This window comes from Bos taurus, chromosome 6 (genome assembly GCF_002263795.3).
Source record: "Bos taurus isolate L1 Dominette 01449 registration number 42190680 breed Hereford chromosome 6, ARS-UCD2.0, whole genome shotgun sequence".
Taxonomy (NCBI): Eukaryota; Metazoa; Chordata; class Mammalia; order Artiodactyla; family Bovidae; genus Bos; species Bos taurus.
The window spans coordinates 11,004,557-11,027,745 of NC_037333.1; the positions used below are offsets into that span (position 1 = coordinate 11,004,557).

General features: G+C 40.4%; 1 protein-coding gene across 1 annotated transcript in view; it reads right to left on the bottom strand.

Moving 5' to 3' along the window:
* Positions 1 to 23,189, bottom strand: part of UGT8 (UDP glycosyltransferase 8) — a 108,525-nt gene that overhangs the window by 75,459 nt on the left and 9,877 nt on the right.

Genomic DNA, 23,189 nt, shown 5'->3' on the forward strand with positions numbered 1-23,189 from the left:
GAATGGCTCATGTTTCCTCTACTCTTCTGCTTTACTTAAGTATAGACTATAGTTAGAATCACCTTCTACCATTTTTTTAGAAATACCTATGCGGGCCACTGCATATGGAAACTCACCCTATCTTCCCAATATAATTTACATTTAGATTCTAAATTAGCCTCCAAATAGGGAAAGACCTAAACAATAACTACCCATGAGAACTGGACTTTTCTACTTCAAAGAACAACTCAAAATAGATTTACATGCAATCACCAAACCAATATCTGTGTTTACCCATCATATATTACCCATCCTGTTTGTACAAATTCCCGCCATCTAAACAGAGTTTAAACAACTATACCTTCTCAACATTCAAACACTGCAAGAAACCTAAAAAAAAGACGTTAATAGCAGGCAAACGATAGATTTTTCCAATACCAAGATTAAACTATAAAATATATTTCCAGATGCTTTTCAAACCAATTCCAAATGATACTATATCATTAAGTTATCATTACTATAACAGTAAACTGAAGTAATATGTGTTATAAACATATGAAAGCCTATGTTAAATGTTGCCTGAATTAATGTGAGCCTTTAAAAAAATAATTTGGAGCAAACACTGTTTCTATAGCAATGAAGTTTATTCTATAATTACAATGTCAATGAAAGAAGAAAATTAAATAGCCAATCTTAGAGCAAACCTTCCAGGCCTTTATTCTCCTGTGTTGTCTCTCCAAATGTGTCTCTCTGGTGTAGCCTTCTACCAGTGGTGGTGGGGGTTTAGTTGCTAAGTCATGTCCAACTCTTGTGACCCATGGACTGTAGGCCGTCAGGCTCCTCTGTCCATGGTCTTTCCCAGGCAAGAATACTGGAGTGGGTTGCCATTTCCTTCTCCAGCTTCTTTTCCCGACCCAGGGATCAAACCCGGTTTTCCTGTATTGCAGGCAGATTCTTTACCTTCTGAACCACCAGTGAAGCCCAGCCTTCTACCCTTGCCAAAAGAGGATAAAAATTAGGAATTTTAAATAGACAAGTTATAAGAATGAGATCTATGCAGAAAAGTTATTTTGGCTGAACTGCCCACTGCTGTGACTAATAGAGCCTATTACTACAGGCATGTCCAAGAAGACCAACATCATGATGGACCAATGTTAGGCAACTGCTCTGCCAATTGTATTTCGCATTTAGCTGAGCAGATGGTGAGCATACTTAACTCCTTCAGCTGTAGTCATAACTATTACTTGAACATAAATCACTAAGAAACAAAAGATAACAGTAGGGAAACAAATACTGTCACTGCATTTCTTAATTTTTTCTTTTAGTATTTTAGTAATTACTGCAAAGTAAAAAGAAATCACGCAAAATGACTGTTTAATCACAACTGCTTATGTTCTAGAACCACACTGTCCAACAGAACTACCTGTGATGATGAAAATGGTCTATCTCCTTACCATCCAATATGGGAGCCTCTAGTGAGCAATTCCCAGAGAAGGTGATGGCACCCCACTCCAGTACTCTTGCCTGGAAAATCCCATGGATGGAGGAGCCTGATAGGCTGCAGTCCATGGGGTCGCTAGGAGTCGGACACAACTGAGCGACTTCACTTTCACTTTTCACTTTCATGCATTGGAGAAGGAAATGGCAACCCACTCCAGTGTTCCTGCCTGGAGAATCCCAGGGACAGGGGACCCTGGTGGGCTGCCGTCTATGGGGTCGCACAGAGTCGGACACGACTGAAATGACTTAGCAGCAGCAGCAGTGAGCAATTCCAACGTGATTAGTGTGACTGAGGAACTTCTAAACTAGTATTGTACTGCATGTGTATTTGTGTTAGTCACTTAGTCATATCCGATTCTGCAACCTCATGGATTGTAGCCCAGCAGGCTCCTCTGTCCATGGGATTTTCCAGGCAAGAATACTCGAGTGGGTAGCCATTCCCTTCTCCAGGGGATCTTTCTGACCCAGAAATTGAACCTAGGTCTCCTGCATTGCAGGCAGATAATTGACCATCTCAGCCACCAGTGGCTGTCGTATAACAAAATGAGGTTAGAAAAGGTACATAGACTCTGTACATGTAAATTATAAAACTATTCAGAAATGCCAATATTCATACAATAAAATATCTTCTAAAAATAATGTCTACTAGGTCATCATATGTCTTCAGGAAAAAGAACTGATTACCAACAAAGAAGCATCATTTGCACAAGTGCATTATTCACTATTAAAATACAAAGGTAATTATGAAGGATTACAACAGCACTTTAATCTCATAAATACCACCGTTATGGATAACAGAATGACTAACACAACTACCAATAAATGGTATGATCCTTGCTAGTCCAGAAATATCACAATGCATCAACTGAATAGTTGGACTTCATTAATATTAAAATCTTCTTCTCTGAGAGAGATAATGTCAAGAGAATGAAAAGATAAGCAACAGACTGGAAGAAACATTTGCAATATATATATATATATATATATATATATATATATAAAGATTGCTACCAAGATATGTAAGGAAGGAACTCAAATCTCAACAAAAAAAAATAAACAACCTGATTTAAAAGGGGCTAAAGATCTTAATGGACATCTCACCAAAGAAAATACAGGTATGAAGTAAACAAATGAGAAGATGCTCCACATCATACGTCGTGAGGGCAATCCAAACCAAAACAATAATGAGGACTTCCTTGGTGACTCAGCGGTAAAGAATCTGCCTGCCAATGCAGGAGACGTGGGGTCAACCCTGGTCCGAGAAGATCAGAACAACTAAGGCCATGTGTCACAACTATTGAGCCCGTGCTCCGGAGCCCAGGAGCCACAATGACTGAAGCCCTAACAGCCCATGCTCCCCAACAAGAGAGGCGATCCCGATAAGAAGCCCGCACACCACAGCTGGAGAGCAGCGCCGCTCACCACAACTAGAGCAAAGTCCATGCAGCAACGAACACCCAGCATGGCCAAAAATAAATAAATAAATAAAATTATATTTAAAAAAGCAACTATACTGCAATAAAAAAAAATAATGATACCACTACACATCTATTAAAGTGGTCAATATCCAGAACATTGACAACACCAAATGCTGGAGAGGGTATGGAGCAACAGGAACTTTCATACATTGCTGGCGGAGGTGCAAAATCGTACAGACACTTTGGAAGACAAATAGATGGTTTCTATAAACATACTCTTACCATGTGACCCAGAATTTGTGCTCCTTGGCATTTACAGAAAAAAATGAAAACAGATGTCTGCACAAAAATCTGCACATGAATGTTTATAACAGCTTTATTTATAATTGCCAAAACTTGGGAGTAACCAAGCACAGCACCTAAAGTCAGTTGAATAAATAAAAAAAGACTGTGGTACTTCGCTATGGTGGAATATGATTCACCACTAAAAAGAAATGAACTATCAAGCCATGAAAAGAGAAGGAGGAAATTAAAATGTATATTTACTAAATGAAAGAAACCTATTTGAAAAGGCTACATATGGTATGATTCCAATTATATGCTGCTGCTGCTGCTAAGTCGCTTCAGTCGTGTCTGACTCTGCGCGACCCAAGGACTGCAGCCTACCAGGCTTCTCCGTCCATGGGATTCTCCAGGCAAGAACAATGGAGTGGGTTGCCATTCTTCCTCCAGGGGATCTTCCTGACTCAGGGATCAAACCCAAGTCTCTTGCATCGCAGGCCAATTCTTTACTGCTGAGCCATCGGGGAAGCCCATCATGTGAAGTGTCACTTTATATAAGACACATACATATAAATATTATACACAGGAATGATATACACCAAAGGTCAGGGTATTTTTCTGGAGAGTACAAATTATAAGAGATTTTAACTTAACTTTTTCTACATTGGTCACATTGCTCTTCTCTTAATAAAAATAAGGAGTGTTATTTTTAAATAATGTGATAAGAAAGATCCCATTCACAGTAACAACAAAGTACATAAAATACCTTTAAAATTAACTAAAAAACATATACATTGGCTATTCTAAGTAAGGCAAGTCTTTCCCTGAAGATATACATGAAAAGAATATTAAGTGTATAGCAATACCACATTATTTTAATGGAATACAATATTCTAAAAAAGTCAATCCTTTCCATACGATAAATAGATTGAATAAATTCATCTCAAAATTCCAGTGGATGGTTTTGTCTGGAATTTGACCAAACTATATCCATGTTTACTTGTTACAACAGGCTAGAAGGGAGATTTCACTTCTGAAAATGAAACAGTAACAACTTGGGACAGAAAGGTAAAAATTTTGTAATTAAAACACTATCTGGGCCTCTCCTTCAGGGTCAGTCCACCCTCATGCCTCATAATACTATGAGGCATACATATATGCATACACTACATATGTGTATATATATACACACACACATAGGTAGTACATACATACACAATTACACAATGCAATAGTACTCAGCCATAAGAGAAACACAAAATAATGACATTTGCAGCAACATGGATATAACTAGACATTATCATACTAAATGAAGTAAATCAGAAAGACAAATACCATATGATATCATTCGTACGTAGAATTTAAACTGTGATACCAAGGAACCTACCTACAAAGCAGAAACAGACTCACAGACATAGAGAACAGATCTGCGGTCCCCAAGGGGAGGGGTAGTGGGAGAGGGATGGAGTGGGAGGCTGGGGTTAGCAGATGTAAGCTATTATATACTGAATGATAAAAAAGGTTCTACTGTATAGCACAGGAAATTATATTTAATATCCTGAGATAAACCACAGTGGAAAAGAATATGAAAAAGAATGTGTGTGTGTGTGTGTGTGTGTGTGTGTGTGTGTGTGTATATATATATATAAAAACTGAATCTTTCTGTACAGCAGAAATTAATACAACATTGTATATCAACTATACTTCAATTAAAAAAAAAAAACACACACACACTATGGAGCTCGTCCAAGAATCTTAATGCAAATCATTGGTAGTCTGTAAGAATTTCTTGAATATAACATGAGATGAAGGAAGTACCACAAGTAAATGAGGAAAGAACTCACTCAATGTGAAGTATTATAAACTGGATATTATATATATATATATATATTATATATATAATATTATATAACATTAGAGAAAGAAAATCACTAAAAATTTTACCTTAGACTTTCCCCAAAGTAAATCAGACTGATGATTGTCAAAAGAAATTTTTTTTCTAATAAAGTCATTAAGAGTGTTGAGCTTTAAATGATCTCTGGAAGGAAAAAGATAATTTTGAGTATAAAGCAAAGGAAAAAAAATCACTATCATTAGATTTTATTACATAATCACTAACTATTTTTGGAATGTTTAGAACATCTGGAGCAGAAGTTTCCAGTCCAGGATGGCTAACTGAACACAGGGGTCTCTAGTCCTTTCTTCCTAAAGCTCCTTTGGAATTACAGTAAAGTCTATTAAAGGGAACAAATACCCCAAATCTCTGAGAACTGACATGAAGAAGTGAGGTGTGGGCAAGACACCAGTCAACAGTGGAATGGAGTTTGGACACTGTGTCAGTAATCTGACAAATGCTTATTGAGGGATACAAAAGAATGAAAGAAATGGCAGCCCAAAACACACAGAGGAAGCTGCAGTAGAGATGAAAATTGCTTCCAGATGGCTGAGAGCTTCAGAGGACACTCCAGGAGCAAGAGATGAAGGGGACGCGCTCCCAGGGAAAAGCAGGGGCTGTTGCATTTACCCCCCACAGTAAAGATGAAGACCAGCTCTCCAGGAAAACTGGATCATCTGCCTAAAGAGGAGTTAGAACTGATGACTAAGGGTAAAGCCCTCCTAACGTTGGCGTGTGGTGGTGGCAGAGGGCTCCTCACCCGTGGACCCCAGAGGCAGCATCAGGCACTAGGCATGCCACCCTGCCACGTGCAGTCTGGACTCAACCTCCCAGTTAGTCTTAAGGAGCTCAAAACTTGCTGAATGACTGAAAAAAATGAGACTTTTTCCTTCATGAAAATAGCAAGGATGTCATTTTTAATGATAAGGCTCAGTCTCCGCAAAGGTACAAAGCAGTTTAATGAAGTCGGCAAAAATGTGCCTCATGCTCAGTCGCTTCAGTCGTGTCCAATTCTTTGTGACCTTATGAACTGTAGCATGCCAGGCTCCTCTGTCCATGGAATTTCCCAGGAAAGAATACCAGGGTGGGTTGCCATTTCCTTCTCCAGGGGATCTTCTCAACCCAGGACTGAACCCATGTCTCCTGCATTGTCAGGCAGATCCTTTACTACTCAGTTCAGTTCAGATGCTCAGTTGTGTCCTACTCTTTGGAACCCTGTGGACTGCAGCATGCCAGGCCTCCCTGTCCATAGCCAACTCCCAGAGTCTACTCAAACTCATGTCCATTGAGTTGGTGATGCCATCCAACCAACTCATCCTCTGTTGTCCCCTTCTCCTCCTGCATTCAATCTTTCCCAGCATCAGGGTCTTTTCAAATGAGTCACTTCTTCGCATGAGGTGGCCAAAGTATTGGAGTTTCAGCTTCAGCATCAGTCCTTCCAATGAATATTCAGGACTGATTTCCTTTAGGATGGACTGGTTAGATCTCCTTGCAGTCCAAGGGACTCTCAAGAGTCTTCTCCAACACCACAATTCAAAAGCATCAATTCTTCAGCACTCAGCTTTATAGTCCAACTCTCACATCCATACATGACCACTGGAAAAACCAGAGCGTTGATGAGACGGACCTTTGTTGGCAAGGTAATGTCTCTGCTTTTTAATATGCTGTCTAAGTTGGTCATAACTTCCTTCCAAGGAGTAAGCGTCTTTTAATTTCATGGCTGCAGTCACCATCTGCAGTGATTTTGGAGCCCCCCAAAAATAAAGTATGCCACTGTTTCCACTGTTTCCCCATCTATTTCCCATGAAGTGATGGGACCAGATGCCATGATCTTTGTTTTCTGAATGTTGAGTTTTAAGCCAACTTTTTCACTCTCCTCTTTCACTTTCATCAAGAGGCTCTTTAGTTCCTCTTCACTTTCTGCCATAAGGGTGGTGTCATCTGCATATCTGAGGTTACTGATATTTCTCCTGGCAATCTTGATTCCAGCTTGTGCTTTTTCCAGCCCAGCGTTTTTCATGATATACTCTGCATATAAGTTAAATAAGCAGGGTGACAATATACAGCCTTGACGTACTCCTTTTCCTATTTGGAACCAGTCAGTTGTTCCATGTCCAGTTCTAACTGTTGCTTCCTGACCTGCATACAGATTTCCCAAGGGGCAGGTCAGGTGATCTGGTATGCCCATCTCTTTCAGAATTTTCCACAGTTTATTGTGATCCACACAGTCAAACGCTTTGGCATAGTCAATAAAGCAGAAGTAAAATATCAATAACTACCAACCTAGACAGCATATTGGAAAGCAGAGACATTACTTTGCCAACAAAGGTCTGTCTCGTCAATGCTCTGGTTTTTCCAGTGGTCATGTATGAATGTAAGAGTTGGACTATAAACCTGAGTGATGAAGAATTGATGCTTTTGAACTGTGGTGTTGGAGAAGACTCTTGGGAGTCCCTTGGACTTCAAGGAGATCCAACCAGTCCATTCTAAAGGAGATCAGTCCTGGGTGTTCATTGGAAGGACTGATGCTGAAGCTGAACCTCCAATACTTTGGCCACCTCATGCAAAGAGTTGACTCATTGGAAAAGACTCTGATGCTGGGAGGGAGCAGGAGGAGAAGGGGACGACCAAGGATGAGATGGCTGGATGGCATCACCAACTCGATGGACGTTGAGTTTGAGTGAACTCCGGAATTTGGTGATGGACAGGGAGGCCTGGCGTGCTGTGATTCATGGGGTCGCAAAAAGTCGGACACGACTGAGTGACTGAACTGAACTGAGATATTTTTCTGGAGCTCTCTTGCTTTTTCGATGATCCAACAGATGTAAGCAATTTAATCTCTGGTTCCTCTGCCTTTTCCAAAACCAGCTTGAACATCTGGAAGTTCAGGGTTCACGTACTATTGAAGACTGGCTTGGAGGATGTTGAGCATTACTTTACTAGCATGTGAGATGAGTGCAATTGTGCGGTAGTTTGAGCATTCTTTGGCACTGCCTTTCTTTGGGATTGGAATGAAAACTGACCTTTTCCAATCCTGTAATACTAGCACCATGTAAAAATTTAAATAGGCACAAATGTTCTGAAAAACAATTGGCCATTATTTTACATTTATGAAACGATCCCAAATGAGAATTGCCAACACGTATCTACAAAGATATTCTCTGCATTCACTTCTGACAGCTAACAGCCAGAAACCACTAAGAAGCCAGCAGTAAAGGATTGATCAAAGTATAGTGCATTTTATAGAGGGATGGTATGGGGTGGGAGGTTGGAGGGAGGTTCAAGAGGGAAGAGACATATACATATCTATGGCTGATTCATGTTGACTTATGGAAGAAACCATCACAATTTTGTAAAGCAAATATCCTTCAATTAAAAATCAATTAATTTGAAAAAGTATAGCATATTTTACTATGGAAAACTCTAGCACCATCAAAAACCATGCTTTTAAAAACAATTTTAATTTGAGAAAATGCTTATAACATAAGAAAGCAAGAAACAGAATGTTATGTATATATATTTAACTTATATGCAGAGTACATCGTGAGAAACGCTGGACTGGAAGAAACACAAGCTGGAATCAAGATTGCCAGGAGAAATATCAATAACCTCAGATATGCAGATGACACCACCCTTATGGCACAAAGTGAAGAGGAACTCAAAAGCCTCTTGATGAAAGTGAAAGTGGAGAGTGAAAAAGTTGGCTTAAAGCTCAACATTCAGAAAATGAAGATCATGGCATCCTGTCCCACCACTTCATGGGAAACAGATAGGGAAACAGTGGAAACAGTGTCAGACTTTATTTTTCTGGGCTCCAAAATCACTACAGATGGTGACTGCAGCCATGAAATTAAAAGACCCTTACTCCTTGAAGGAAAGTTATGACCAACCTATATAGCATATTAAAAAGCAGAGATATTACTTTGCCAACCAAGGTTCGTCTAGTCAAGGCTATGGTTTTTCCTATGGTCATGTATGGATGTGAGAGTTGGACTGTGAAGAAGGCTGAGTGCCGAAGAATTGAGGCTTTTGAACTGTGGTGTTGGAGAAGACTCTTGAGAGTTCCTTGGACTGCAAGGAGAACCAACCAGTCCATTCTGAAGGAGATCAGCCCTGGGATTTCTTTGGAAGGAATGATGCTAAAGCTGAAACTCCAGTACTTTGGCCACCTCATGTGAAGAGCTGACTCCTTGGAAAAGACTCTGATGCTGGGAGGGAATGGGGGCAGGAGGAGAAGGGGACGACAGAGGATGAGATGGCTGGATGGCATCACTGACTCGATGGACGTGAGTCTCAGTGAACTCTGGGAGTTGGTGATGGACAGGGAGGCCTGGCATGCTGCGATTCATGGGGTCACAAAGAGTCGGACAGGACTGAGCAACTGATCTGATATATATATATATATATATATATATATGGACTTTCCAGGTGTTGCAGTGGTAAAGAATCTGTCTGCCAATGCAGGAGATGCAAGAGACAGAGGTTCTATCCCAGGGTTGGGAAGATCCCCCGGAATAGGAAATGGGAACCCACTTGAGTATTCTTGCCTAGAAAATACCATGGACAGAGGAACCAGGCATGCTACAGTCCATGGGGTCACAAGGAGTTGGACACGACTGAGCGCATACACACATACACATATATATGTATACATAAAATGATTATAGGGCTTCCGTGGTGACTCAGAAGGTAAAGGATCTGCCTGCAGTGCAGGAGACCTGGGTTTGATTCCTAGGTTGGGAAGATCCCCTGGAGAACAAAATGGTAACCTACTCTAGTATTCTTGCCCGGAGAATTCCATGGACAGAGGAGCTCGGTGGCCAATGAGGTCCACGGGATCAGAAAGAATTAGACACAACTGAGCAACAACCACTTTTACTTTCACTTTCAAAACGATTACAGTAACAACAAAGTAAATATCAAAACTCTTATCAGCAGTAAATTTGGATTGTCAGATTGAGTGATTTTATCTTACTTTCCTAGTTATATATTTCCGGACTTCTGAAGGTTTCTGCCAAAAATACATGATATTTATAACACACTCATTCAACGTACATGCCACTTGAGCATGTCTTATTCTCATTTTCCCCTTGGAGTCAAGTGTCTTAAAACATCAGTCTCTGTTTATTGGATCCCACTTATTTCCCAAATGATTACAGTCTGCCATTGACTCCACCACAACTCTGCCTGAACACTCATTGTCAAGAGCACTAAATATCTCCTATATGTGTACTCAGTTGCTCAGCTGTGTCCAATTCTTTGTGACTCCATGGACTGTAGTCTGCCAGGCTCCTCTGTCTGTGAAATTTTTCAAACAAGAATACTGGAGTGGGTTGCCATTTCCTCCTCCAGGGAATCCTCCCAAACCAGGGATAGAAACCTCATCTCCCATGTCTTCTGGATTGGCAGGCGGATTCTTTATCACTGCACCACCAGGGAAGCCAAAATATCTCCTAATATTCACTGAAATACCTTTCTTTCCCAGTACTTACCTGACTGGGCTTTTCTTTCACGTGAGATACTACTGAGCCTCTGCTGCTGCTAAGTCACTTCAGTTGTGTCTGACTCTGTGTGACCCCATAGACGGCAGCCCATGAGGCTACCCCGTCCCTGGGATTCTCCAGGCAAGAACACTGGAGTGGGTTGCCATTTCTTTCTCCAATGCATGAAAGTGAAAAGTGAAAGTGAAGTCGCTCAGTCGTGTCCAATTCTTAGCGACCCCATGGACTGCGGCCCACCAGGCTCCTCTATCCGTGGGATTTTCCAGGCAAGAGTGCTGGAGTGGGGTGCCACTGCCTTCCTGCTCCAAATTCTCTCTTGGCTTCTGAGATGCAACTATTACTTGACTGTACTGCACTGCCAGAATACTGACAAAAATCCCAAATTCAAAGTCTTTAAACAAATTCTCAATCCCCAACCCTGGGATGGAACCCAGGTATCCCACACTACAGGCAAATTCTTTACCATCTGAGCCATGAGGGAAGCCCCAATGGACATGAGTTTGAGCAAACTCTTGGAAAGAGTGAAGAGGAGTCTGGTGTGCTGCAGTCCATGGGGTCACAAAGAGTTGGACATGACTTAGCAACTGAACACAACAAAACAAATTTCTTGTTGCCTATCAGTCCACCCTTCCTTTTTTATATAAAAAATTATTTCTAGGGCCATATTCAAGATAAGAAACAGTGCTAGTCTTAATAAGTGTGCCCACCCCTTACCATATGAAAACCATTCAACATTTAATTATGAATTAATTTGGGCAAAACAAGAATATCTGGGTGTACCTATTTGTGTGTGTGTATGTGTGTGTGTTAGTTGCTCAGTTGTGTCCAACTCTTTGTGACCCCATGGACTGTAGCCCATCAGGCTCCTCTGCCCATGGAATTCTCCTATATGTTGCCTCTACAAAACACTCATTTGCAAAAATGATCCCTGCAAGACCCCACGTTTGTAAACCCCTTAAGAGCACCAGAAAAAATTAATTATTAGCTCTTTTGTTCCTGCTCCTAAGCAACAATGGTTAACAAAGGCAGAAACTTAACACAAGAACATCCCATCATACCACTGAGATTTTAAAAGATAAACAATAGACTTTATGAACCCATATTGCTCCCATTTTCTCAAATATCAGAGCATAACACTATGCTAGACCTCCAGCAACCTTTCTATTTCCATCCAATTATTTAAAAAGAAAAAAGGAGGGTGCCTAACATTTGACCACCAATTGAAAGAATCATTTCTAGTTTTTTTTTTTCTATTTGAAGTTAGATCATTAATAACTCTGAACTAAACATACATGAGAATGAACTATATAGGAAAAAAAATATGAAAAATACAAAACAAAATTAGAACTCAGGTTTTGACAGCCTACCATCCCAGCAGCTCAACAATTCATAGTCTAACATTCTAAACAAGAACTAATCAAAATCTTTTCATGATAACGGAAAAACAAGGGCTAATGGGAAATTTAAGATCATGTCTGTACGTAGTGAATTGGGCTATTTAGAAAAACAGACTGATTTAGTCGTCAACACAGATCATATAGTCTGCTACTGCTACTGCTGCTAAGTCGCATCAGTAGTGTCCGACTCTCTGCGACCCCAGAGACGGCAGCCGACCAGGCTCCCCCGTCCCTGGGATTCTCCAGGCAAGAACACTGGAGTGGGTTGCCACTTCCTTCTCCAATGCATGAAAGTGAAAAGTGAAAGTGAAGTCGCTCAGTCGTGTCCGACTCTTAGTGACCCCATGGACTGCAGCCTACCAGGCTCCTCCATCCGTGGGATTTTCCAGGCAAGAGTACTGGAGTGGGGTGCCACTGCCTTCTCCGTCATATAGTCTAGCAAGCTGCATAGCAGAATTTCTTCGTGCTTTTAAGTTTCCTTGGCATTGAGGATTATGTGGATGGCAATAAGAAGAGAAAATGTATCAATCATGACTGCCACCACAGGTTGACCTTGGTACTACATGAAATACTGTCGAGTAATTTCATTCTTTTCTAAGCACCTTCTACAAGTTAAGCCTCGGAAAATGCCATCCAGTAAAACAAAAATAAGAAAAATAAATCCAGCAAAGTAAAAACTAATTGGGGATCATTAATAGGGCTTTTAAATAAATGCAAATTTATTTTAAAAATCTATTTTCCTGTAGCATAATTTAAGTTCCAAAAGGGTAGAAATTGTAGTAGAGGTTTATAACTGTTTTATTCCTATGGCCTGACCATGTGGTGCTCAATAAAGATTTATTAAATGAAGGACTGTGACTGTGATTCTGAACCAGGATACATAGTTGGACCACATACACCTCCAGCAATGGACTCTTTTTTGTCCTTTAATCTGAAATGAATGAACTTGTAGTTATATTTATTGCCTTATTTCTGAACAAAATTCTAAATCAAAAGCTTTGCCTGAGGCACTGTAGTTAGCTACCCACTTCAATTATGGAGAGAATTTCTGGGCTAATGGGTACTGCAATTGGAAAAAGTTATCAAGTCAAAGAATAGATTTCATTAGAGCTTTTCCTTAACTCTGCTGCTACTGCTACTGCTAAGTCGCTTCAGTTGTGTCCGACTCTGTGCGACCCCATAGACCGCAGCCCACCAGGCTCCCCCATCCCTGGGATTCTCCAGGCAAGAACACTGGAGTGGGTTGCCATTTCCTTCTCCAATGCATGAATGTGAAAAGTGAAAGTGAAGTCGCTCAGTCGTGTCCGACTCTTAGCGACCCCATGGACTGAAGCCCACCAGGCTCCTCCGTCCATGGGATTTTCCAGGCAAGAGTACTGGAGTGGGGTGCCATTGCCTTCTCCGTTCCTTAACTCTAGGGGTCTTTTTTCATGTTGTTTGTTAACTTCCTATACATTCACAGCAATGTTGTAAATGGCCAAGCAAATGACCATTTATTAAATAATCACAATATGAAAGGAAACTGGATGCCATAAATAGGCATATCAGAGACAGTCGTGGCATGTATTTTTCTTCTTTTTCCTAGTAATGGAATCCTCTACTTTAGCTTGGCTCAGCCAAAAAAGACTAAAGCCATTTCCCAGCCTCTCTAGGAGCTAGTTTAGCCACAAAAGTTAGTTCTAGTAAACAGGATGGGATAGAAGCAGGGTGGTACGTGCAATTTCTCATTTACACCCTGAGAGCTTTCACTTTTGGTCTTTCTGCCCGATGGAATGAGGACTTGGTAATGATTAACATCTTGGACCACAGGATAGAAGCACAAACCAGGAAACGTGTCAGAACAAAGACACTTAGCACTGTCCCCCCAGAGTATCAGCCCTGTCTGCTCTGCCACTGTAACCATCATCCATGAGCAAACTCCTGATACTTTTCTGAAACTGTCATTCGCAGACCGTTTCCAGCAGTAGGGTGACCAACCACCCCAGAACCGAGGGCATTTCCAGGATGCGGGGCTTTCAGCGCTAAAACTGGGAATGTCCTGGGCAAACTAGAAGGAGCTGGTCATGCCACAGCTGGAAATCTACACCGTAACATAAAACTCTCAGTAAATAGCAGCTCGTAAAGAGAGTTGTACTGTGTACTATGTACCTTCTCTGCATCACAGGCTTTATGAGCGTTATCTCTTTTTATACTGAGATAAGGACAAAAATAGTTGTTCCCATTTACAGATGAGGAGAATAAGACTGAGACAAGAAATTACCTAGTATATTGCAGAGCTTCATATCCATTTTTAATCCACTTTCACCCCACCATTCGAAGACAGGAAGAAAGCGAAGCTGAAAAAACATATTGTGACTGTGGACAAACTGGGGGAATATTCAGCTTTATTGCTATAGAGTTGTTAAAGAGCCCAGGTTTAAACATTTCACTCTCATATGTAAACAATATCTTGTGTTTTGAAGCCAATTATGACCATATATTACAGACTGGTTCCAAATAGGAAAAGGAGTACGTCAAGACTGTATAATGTCACCCAGCTTATTTAACTTATATGCAGAGTACATCACAAGAAACACTGGGCTGGAAGAAGCACAAGCTGGAATCAAGATTGCCGGCAGAAATATCGGTAATCTCAGATATGCAGATACCACCCTTATGGCAGAAAGCAAAGACGAACTAAAGAGCCTCTTGATGAACGTGAAAGAGGAGAGTGAAAAAGCTGGCTTAAGGCTCAACATTCAGAAAACGAAGATCATGGCATCCGGTCCCATCACTTTATGGCAAAGAGATGTGGAAATAGTGGAAACAGTGGCTGATTTTATTTTTCTGGGCTCCAAAATCATTGCAGATGGTGACTGCAGCCATGAAATTAAAAGACGCTTACTCCTTGGAAGGAAAGTTATGACCAACCTAGATACCATATTTAAAAGCAGAGACATTACTTTGTCAACAAAGGTTCATCTAGTCAAGGCTATAGTTTTTCCAGTAGTAATGTATGGATGTGAGAGTTGGACTATAAAGAAAGCTGAGCGCAGAAGAATTGATGCTTTTGAACTGTGGTGTTGGAGAAGACTTGAGACTTCCTTGGACTGCAAGGAGATCCAACCAGTCCATCCTAAAGGATATCAGTCCTGGGTGTTTATTGGAAGGACTGAGGTTGAAGCTGCGACTCCAATACATTGGTCACCTGATTCGAAGAGCTGACTCATTTGAAAAGACCCTGATGTTGGGAAAGATTGAAGGCAGGAGAAGAAGGGGACAACAGAGGATAAAATGGTTGGATGGCATCACCAACTTGATGGACATGGGTTTGGGTGGACTCGGGAGTTGGTGATGGACAGGGAGGCCTGGCGTGCTGCGGTTCATGGTGTCGCAAAGAGTCGGGCAAGACTGAGCGACTGAACTGAACTGATTTGTCTGGATATGCACAGCTCAACTACAGAAATGCAAACTACTCAAGGAAATAAAACATTAGAAATACCATTCAAACAAATCAATTCTGCCCTTGGGACTCTGATGAGCAACACAAGGGGTACAGGAAAAACCTCCTCTTGAAGGAGAAGTTATAAGGAATGTTTTTGTGGTCTTTATGGTTCTCGTTGCTGTTACAGCACTCCAAGCTAGCTGCACTTACCACTTTCTACACTGCCAGCACCTGCAGTTATCTCTTTCCAGACACCTAGAGTACAGGTGGGGAAGCTGTAATGAGAAGCCCAATGCTGTTCGCTTATCAGTGAGAGCTGGCCCAGAGGCACCTGGGATCCTTGTCTGAAATCATCAGGTGAGAAACTAAGATTTAAAAGAACAAGAAAATAGAGAGAAAAGAAAAACACGATAATACGGATACTAACAGACATGGCAGTCAGTACCTAGTACAATATATGTATTCAATGCTCAATGGTAGCAATTAAATTTAACTATATTAAACAAAATGTAATCCCCTAATGAAACGATTCTCAAATGTGTGCATCCAAATGAAACACCTACTGTGCTAACTAAAAATGCAGATTCCAGTCTTTTCAACACACAGGCTATTATGAAGTCTGGGGGAAATCCCCAAATCTGCACTTGTAAGAAGCAGCTGGGGTTTTTGATGAATTTAACCATCAGTTTGAGAGACAAGGATCTCACACTTAATCCTTATCTGCAATGAGAGATACACAAGTGATGAAGTGGATGTGTGGTGAAATCTAAAGATCTGATAAAGCTCAACTGTCCTGGGGATGTGAAAAAGAACAAGGCCCATCCCCTGATCCTGAAGAACCCAGAATAAACAAATAAACACTCCCCAAATATTTTAAATGTCTTGTGATAAAGTGCCTGCAATATCTCAGGAACGCATGGATACAGTTTTAGTAATTTATAAGGACATGATTACCTTTCAGTTTTCATTAAGTTTAATATCACATATTCTACTTTCCCATCACCACTAAATTACACAAATTATAATCTGAAATATTAGTTTATTAGTCAAGTATGTCAATGCCGCTTTAGATATATAATTTAAATAAATGTCAACGTGTATTTAAAATTTTGGTGTTTTGAATATGTGTCATATTTGAGTAACCTGATTGTCTTTTCAGGTAGTCCACATTTCAAGTTGTTTATATTATGATAGTAAAATTGTTGTAAGTGACCCTATCATGATGTCCCTACAATTAAAGGAAAACACATACACACACACAGGGCAAGCAACTGCTGCTGCTAAGTCGCTTCAGTCGTGTCCGACTCTGTGCGACCCCATAGACGGCAGCCCACCAGGCTCCCCCGTCCCTGGGATTCTCCAGGCAAGAACACTGGAGTGGGTTGCCATTTCCTTCTCCAATGCATGAAAGTGAAAAGTGAAAGTGAAGTCGCTCAGTCGTGTCTGACTCTAGCAATGCCATGGACTGCAGCCCACCAGGCTCCTCTATCCAAGGGATTTTCCAGGCAAAAGTACTGGAGTGGGGTGCCATCGCCTTCTCCGACGATAAGCAACTATGGATGCCCAAATCCATAGTCTTGGTAATTTAGGCCATGTCATTTAATTTCTCTGCACCTAATTTTCTTCACCTGCCAGTGAGGATATTAAATTAGATGGTCTGGAAAACCACTTATAGTCTAAAGCTTATTGAAAAATGAGGTTAAGAATAGGTTTAATGAGATTGAAATGATTTGAATCATAAAAATAGTTAAGGCCAGATCAATGGATGCTGAGGAAAAAACAAAGAAAAATGCAATTTACCCTGACTTTAAACTTTATGTTCTAGAGAATCTTTACTGTGGAGATAAATTTCATAGGGATACTGTTAAAATGCAATTATGATTCAGCACGTCTGGTGTGGGGCCCCAGATGATTTATCTCTGACAAGCTCTCTGGTGACACAAGATGCTACAGGTATGCGCAGTGCACGGTGAGCAAGCGAGAATGTAGAGTGAAGCCAAGAGGCAGAATGGAGAGTCATAAAACACGGTCAATAAAGCGGTCAGTGAGTCAACACCACCAATAACCTCCTGGAAAACAAATTATTTGTTAATCACACACAAAAGACAATTTGCTTAAAACAATTAAAGGACAAGAGGAGCCTGGTAGGCTGCAGTCCATGGGGTGACTAAGAGTTGGACAAGACTGAGTGACTTCACTTTCATGCATTGGAGAAGGAAATGGCAACCCACTCCAGTGTTCTTGCCTTGAGAATCCCAGGGAAGGGAGAGCCTGGTGGGCTGCCGTCTCTGGGGTCGCACAGAGTCGGACACGACTGAAGCAACGCAGCAGCAGCAGCAACCTAATATACATTTCTTTTAAGGAACTGATATGTGTGGCAGGGAGCCAATCTTCCAGCACAGGGCGACCCTCCAGTGTCTCTCAACTGTGAACGCACATTATAGTCACAGGGGAGCCCAGGAAAACCAGAGACACCCGAAAACCTGCCACCCCCATCCTACATCAGTCAGAATTTCTGAAGATGGGGCCTACCTAGGTCTTAGCATTTTTTGTTTTCTTTTTAATGCTCCCCAAGGGATTATGCTACTGAAAGCCACTAGGTTACATTTACACAAAATCACAGTAAAATACACAAAAGTAAACTAATCCAACCCACTTTCTTTTTTTTAATTAACTTTTAATTGGAAAAAAATTGCTTTATAATCTTGTGTCAGTTTCTGCCATGTATCAGGAGGAATCAGTCATGGGTATACACATGTCCCCTCCCTTCTGAAACTCCCTCCCACCTCACACCCCATTCCACACCTCTAGACTGTCACAGAGCACCAGCTTTGAGCTCCCTGTGTCATAGAGCAAATTCCCACCAGCTATCTATGGTAGTACAAATGTTTGGTAGTACCAAATATGGTAGTACATATGTTTCAGTGATACGCTCTCAATTCGTCCCACCCTCTCCTTCACCTATTGTGGCCACAAGCGTGTGCTCTATGTCTGCGTTGCCACCGTTGCCTTGCAAATAGGTTCATCAGTACCATCTTTCCAGATTCCACACATATGCATTAATATAAGATACTTTTCTCTTTCTGACTTACTTCACTCTGTATAATAGGCTCTAGGTTTATCTACCTCATCAGAACTGACTCAAATGCACCCCTGTTTATAGCTGAGTAATATTCCATTGTGTATATGTTCCACAACTTCTTTATCCATTCATCTGTCAATGGACATCTAGGTTGCTTCCATGTCCTAGCTATTGTAAATAGTGCTGCAATGAACATTGGGGTACATGTGTCTTTTTCAATTATGGTTTCACTTAGGGTATAAGCCTAGTAGAGGGATTGGTGTGTCATATGGTAGATTTATTCCTTGTTTTTTTAAGGAATTTCCATACTGGTCTCCATAGCGGCTATATCAATTTACATTCCCACCAACCCACTTTCTGGTGGTGTCTTTTAATAAACTGAGGAGCTTGTGTGTGTGTGTATGTGTATGTATATGTGTGTGCTGGCAGAACCAAGAATACTTGAATATTCCTAAATAACCAGTTAGTATATAAAATACAGTATCATGAATTTAGGTTATAAAAACTAGCCAGGAAGTGTTAAGCAGGAAAACATTTTGAAATTCATATTGGATTTTTCTTTTGTCCCTAAAATGACTAGAAATTTTTCATTACATGAGAAAACTGGAAATGATTACATTTATTATCACAGATCAGCAGCTCTCACACTTCAGCAAGCAGCAGAATCATTTGACGAGCTTGCTGTAAATGGACAGACTTACAGGCCTGTCCACTGTTTGTTCCCAGAGATCTGGGATGCACACCTAACAAATTTTCAGGTGATGTTTCTACTAGTCCGAAGATCATTTTGAGAATCATTAATAGAGGGAAAAGTTTGTGATTTTACACACACACACAGATGCAGCGTGGGTTTCTTTTGCTGCTAGGCTGGCACAGGTATCTCCATGTTCTTGTACCATGCGCTCAACACTCAACCAACAATAAGGAAACTCTTTGTTCTGACGCTGATCTCATCCTTAAACAAATGAGAAGTTCATACATCATACAACTGGTTCTGTGTGAGGCTTTAAGTTCCGGTAGGCATTTGCTTTCTTAAAAAAAACTGAAGTTTGATTCATGTTTTAAAATGTTTCATTAGGGCTTTTATTAGCTCTCATTCATTGGGACTTTAATTAGCAGAATACCACAGTCAATGCGGAGGAAATTCAGATCAAGTTTTCATATCCTGCCACAATGGGACAAAATCATACGTGGGGGAAGAGAACTTTTCAATACACCATCACCTAGAGAATCTTAAAGTTTCAGAAATGTACTAGGTTCACAAAAGATCATGAGATTTTTTTTCTCCTACTTATTAATAATACCCTTCCTTTATATCACTAGTTTAAATTAGTTTAAATTGTAAACATTATCTACATTAACATTATTAAGAATCAAAAGAAAAATCCTTATGTGATATTTTTAACATGTTTTCAAATAAAAAATGTCTGACCAAATATAACCAAAAACAAATTTAAAATAACTCTGGATATTTCCCTATTTAATTCCTTGAAAGTCCTGGAGAATGAGCAAATAACACATTTCCCAACTGTAGTCTCATAAAATGCTAGTGAAGTCAGAAAGAGAAGTTTGTTATGGAGTATCAGATAAAACTGCAAAGTTGTATTAGTCCCCAGAAGAGGAAGATTTTGGTAGGTTCTACAGAAAGACAGAATGCATTCTCTGAGACTCACTTGTTAACAAGTGAAAACGTAGTTTTGTGGCTTCTAAGCATCTAGGATTAAACCTGATGTTCAACAGAATGAAGCAAGGCCAGAGAAGGCTTTTGTATATCACTGCCATTGTTAACAGTCTTGAAAACATAATATAAATACGCTTAAACATTGGTACTTAATACATTTGTTATGAAATGATGCCAAATATGTTTTTTAAATATGTATTTCATATTTTATAAAATAAATCAAAGTCCTAATTTCAAAACTAAAGATAACTGAGTCTAAACCCTTTCATTTGTAGAGAAAGAACAAGGTTTCAGGCAGTGGTTGCCAAGCATCACTTGGCTAGTTCCTAGTTACTCATTGGCAGAGTCGGAACTAGCACTCAGGTTTCCTGGGTCCTAATTCAGTATCTCTTACCTGTACCATAAAAAGACTCTCTGAAGTTGCCACTGCCACATGTCAGATAATAGGCTTTTTTTTTTAAATTCTGGGGTACACGAAGCAAATCAGCAATATTCAAAAAGCCTTTCAATGTTATACTAGATTTTTAAAAACCACTGTGTATTTTGGCTCTAAGGCAGAAGACATCTAACACATAATAGGCTGCTTGTGAATGAATGGTTGGATCAATTCTTCTCTGTTACAGATGCTCATCTCACAAACCTCCTGGAATTCAATATGTCTGGTTCAAAATGTCTCTCCCTTTCCATGCCCTTGTGAGCAGAGTAGGGATATAGGAATAGGGCTGCATTTGCTTAGTATCAAAATGGCAAGCTGAGTGATCTTTACTGGTAAAAATACTGATGAGAAAGCATAAAGCATCTGGGCTTATACAGAGGCTGGGCAACTGGTACACAGGATGATTTGACTAAAATGACCAGATCCTACTCTAGAAATGGGCAGACTCCACCGCCCTCCCCTCTCCACACACACCTCTATCCGCATCCTTACCTGACAATGTGTAAGCCGATCACTGGGATCACTCTTCTGAGCTCACCACAAAGGCAGGGACATCATCTTCACAAAGGAAGACGATGTAAGCGGACAGAAAGAAAGAGTGGGACAGCAAAAAGAAGATGCAGGACAGCCAGAGGACCTTGTTTCTGCATGGTTTTCATTATTTAGAAATTTGAACAAAAAGTACATTCTATTCTCAGGCATATGCTCAGTGAAAGTGAAAGTCACTCAGTCTCCAACTCTTTGCACAATCCATGGAATTCTCCAGGCCAGAACACTGGAGTGAGTAGCCTTCCCCTTCTCCAGGGAATCTTCCCAACCCAGGGATCGAACCCAGGTCTCCCACATTGCAGGCGGATTCTTTACCAGCTGAACCACAAAGGGAAGCCTATATGTTCAGATAAAGTCTAACTGATCAAAACAAAATTACTTCTTAAAGCTCACATGAATTATTTAAAACTGGCAAATAACAGAGTCAGGCATCAGTTCTTATTAACAGTCTTACCTACCCGGTCAATTTCCTTTTTTGTTGTTGCTGAGATTTCTTAAGATCCAGTCTTGTTCCTATTGCTACTCCTACAGCCCTGCCCATAATGACATGCAAGAAGAGACACTATGAACCAGAAAACTTTGGTATGAGGGAAAAGAACTCATCCTGTGCTTCTGGTTAACTGAAGGTCTTATCAGGGGGTCAGGGAGAGAGGATGATTTGATTGCTTCAAGTTAGAGCTTCCTAATATGTGTAATCATTTTCTCCAACTACTGTTTCTTGACATCAGACATGTCTGACTCGGTCATGTCTGACTCTTTGTGACCCATGGACCACAGCCCACCAGGCTCCTCTGTCTATGGGATTTCCCAGGAAAGAAGACTGGAATAGGTTGCCATTTCCACCTCCAGAGGATCTTCCTGACCCAAGGATCGAATCTGGGTCTCCTGCATTACAGGAAGATTCTTTACCATCTGAGCCACGAGGGAAGTCCATATTCAAACATAAATACAAATTAAAAACTAAATACACTTAATTATCTGTGTCATTATTTCCTCTTATTAGTCTTTCCTAAAATTAGCTGTGAATGTACTTCCATCCATTAGAAGCCCTGGGTAAATTTTAAAAGAAAAATCTCCACGATGTATAGAACAGTCTTTTGGACTCTGTGGGAGAGGGCGAGGGTGGGATGATTTGGGAGAATGGCATTTAAACATGTATAATATCATATATGAAACGAATCGCCAGTCCAGCTTCGATGCATGATACAGGGTGCTTGGGGCTGGTGCACTGGGATGACCCAGAGGGATGGTACCGGGAGGGAGGTGGGAGGGGGGTTCAGGATGGGGAACACGTGCACATTCGTGGTGGATTCATGTTGATTATGGCAAAACCAATACAATATTGTAGGGCAATTAGCCTCCAATTAAAATAAATAAATTTATAATAAAATAAAAAATATATATATAAAAAAACCATCCAACTGTATACTTTAAGTGGGTGAATTGGATGATGTATGAACCATATCTCAATAAAACTATTTTACAAAATTTTTTAAAAATCTACCAAACCATTACATATTTTATAATAAAGAGTTCAAAGACCTATAATATGATCTTTCTACAGACCAAACCTTTTTTTTTTGCTGTCATAACTAAATGATACAGCAGTCTATGCAGGACGATTCATTTACAAAGAAAGAGAATATTTCTAGTTTGAATGATGTGGTTTTTAAAAAAAAAAAACAGGAAAAAAGTATCAATATACACACAGCGTTTTAGGGAATTTACCTCCTTTCCTGTTCTGAGTTACAGGAGGTATCATTCAACCATGTTTAAATATCTTATCTCTGATTAGTATGTTTGTCCAAGGCCTTATGGGGAAACCCAGAGTGAAAGTCCACCCTCGAACTGCACATACTCTTCTCAGAGGAAGAATTAACATAACCAAGTGTTCAACTATCACAGCCAAATACAGAAATGAAAGGCAAAGGAAAGTAATAGAAACTGGGACACAATAGTCTGAGTTGGGACTTGAGTATCGAAACCATGAAGGATGACAGTTTGCAAGCCCAGAGGGAAAAAAGCAGAGCTATTCAGATAGGGGAT